This window comes from Penaeus chinensis, chromosome 6 (assembly GCF_019202785.1).
Source record: "Penaeus chinensis breed Huanghai No. 1 chromosome 6, ASM1920278v2, whole genome shotgun sequence".
Classification (NCBI taxonomy): Eukaryota; Metazoa; Arthropoda; class Malacostraca; order Decapoda; family Penaeidae; genus Penaeus; species Penaeus chinensis.
In genome coordinates, this window is record NC_061824.1 from 24,908,470 (window position 1) to 24,910,969 (window position 2,500).

The following is a 2,500-nucleotide window of genomic DNA, read 5'->3' on the forward strand; positions in this document are numbered from 1 at the left end:
TCCTATCTACTTTGTGCCCATCTACCTCTGGGATACAACTTCCAAGCTTTCTATTCGGGAAAACAGCAGTTTGTGAAATGGTTCCTTGAGATATACATTCTCCTAGATATTTTTTATAGATTAGGATGTTGTTTGGCATAACCAAACAACTTGACCTAGCTAGCACTGCATTTGATTAATCTGTCAAGAACTAGTAGCTAATACTTAAAGAGATTTTTGTTGTACTACAGTCTTTTAAAGAAATGGATGAGAAGGGTTAAAATCAGTATCGCCTCTCAGATGCTGCAAAATTTTCTGTTTGCTTTTTGGGTCCACTTTCTACCTTTGGAACAAATAGTTGCACATTGAACTCTGGTAATAGTTACAATCATTAGTTATAATTACAGATTAGTTAATCATGAAGGATTGGTTTATATCTATGTTTTCATTTTAGCTTTCTGGAAGGATAAATATTAATAAATAAAATTCTCCTGCTTTTTATCTACAAGGTAAATGTTGCTCCATCATTTATAGTTCCGAACTACATTTATTTTTTAAGTTTGAATTTTGCAAAAAAAATATAATCTGTTTGTATAGAAATGTCAATATGAAATAAATTTTGGCATAATTTATGGAAACTGGCAGTCAACTGATGTACATTTCTGATATTATTGTATATGCAAAGGCATTACACTTGAATGTAATAAACTTTTATATAATTGACAATGCAAGAAATTGTTAATTTGGTTTATTTATGTAATGTGCTGATGGGTACAGTATATAATTGTCACCCCATTAATCTAAAATAAAGTGACTCAATTCTTACATCATGTTTACAGGAAAAATGCTTCAGACAATTATTTATAACCCAATCGCCCTGTATGGCAAGAGTACATGCCATGCCCACTGTAATACAAGATTATTGTATTTACAAATAGATGGATCTACAAGTGTTTGTTCACTAAGGAGTCGGTTATCAGTCCTACCTATCTGACCTGTTTACCCTTTTCCTCGACTTTTGGAAAGGGTCTTTTGCATTATTTAATTGTCTCAAATGTTATTGAGAGTTTAATAACAATTCAATAATCATAACATCAATAACAATAATAGCAGTATCGATTTCAACTGTATTAAAAATAAAAGCCCGTTTTCCCACCAATTCAAGGAATTGGGAAATCACTATTGGTCACGAGGGCTACTGATAGGCTCCTTGCCGGCTGAGCACATGTGGAGCCATCTGTATGTAACAACATTCACAAAAAATACAGGGGACAGAACATAAATCCGTGGCGGTTGGGTTAAAACTGGATCCAATCTGATTTGATGATAATAGTTTTCCTGTTGATGCTGTTTGAAGGGAACACTTTATATGTATGTTTGTCATTAAAACATCTGTAAAGTAGATGTTCAAAACTGAAATTGTTGCTTTCAGTTTTTCAAAATTTCAATTATTAAATGTTTTCATTATTTGTTTTTTATTATTATTATTATCTAAGTTTATCATTTTTGTATGAATAAAAATTTGCTTGAAAGAGAGCAGTAATGGCAACATATTTGTCTTTGTATTTTATAGTCCATGTTTGTAGCAGAAAGTATGTGTAAATATTCGGTGAGGAGCACTATATATGAAAAAAAAATTTATATTGCATTTTATATAATTTCTTTGTAAAATATTGTCGCTAGACATTTTTATTGTTATATTATGTGTTTGTTAGCTGAGATAGTGAGAACTTGTTTTTCTTTATGCTGTGAACAATTTAAAATTACATTTCAATGAAACTTTCCCATTATTTTAAGAAATACTTTATATTTGATCAATGTTGTGCAAAAAGTATGGCAACGTCTGTTGATTATTATTTATCATGAAGGTACAATAATAATTTCATTAATAATTTTCCCTGAAATATTGTGTAATGTCTTACCATTATGTTGAAATTGCATATTCCCAAAGGCTTTTTTAAAGACCATTTTAGTTATTGTACTTACTCTGGAAAAAGCCATTGTAGGTGCCTTTTCATTTCAGTAATAGTACATCTATTGATATATTTTCAGGAACTGGGAATTCCATATATAGCTTGTATGTCGAAGTTTATTTTCGCAGAACTTCATAATGTCCTTCAATTCTGTTTTGCAGATTTAAGCTGATTTTATCTTTGGACTGGGTATCATTACTGTTTTTATGGGTATCATTACTGTTTTTACGTTTTTTCAAGCTTATGATATATTAGAGGCTCCTTGTCTGCCAGAATGTACATCGATAGTTTCAGTAACGAGTTAAATAATTTGATAATTGTACTTAAGGTAGTCTTGACAAAAGTAGGCAAAAGATGGCATTGATGATATTAATTGTAAATAATGTTGCAGGGTTATATATTGTTTCCTGTGTCAGCCTCTCGTTGCTTTTCAGGCACCTTCTATTAACAATGTGTTGGATTTTTTTTCTAAAACTTTGGGAAATTTTTCATCAATTCATGTTTCTTGTTAGTATAAACTTTTGAAAATTAGTTTAAGTGTGTCCTAG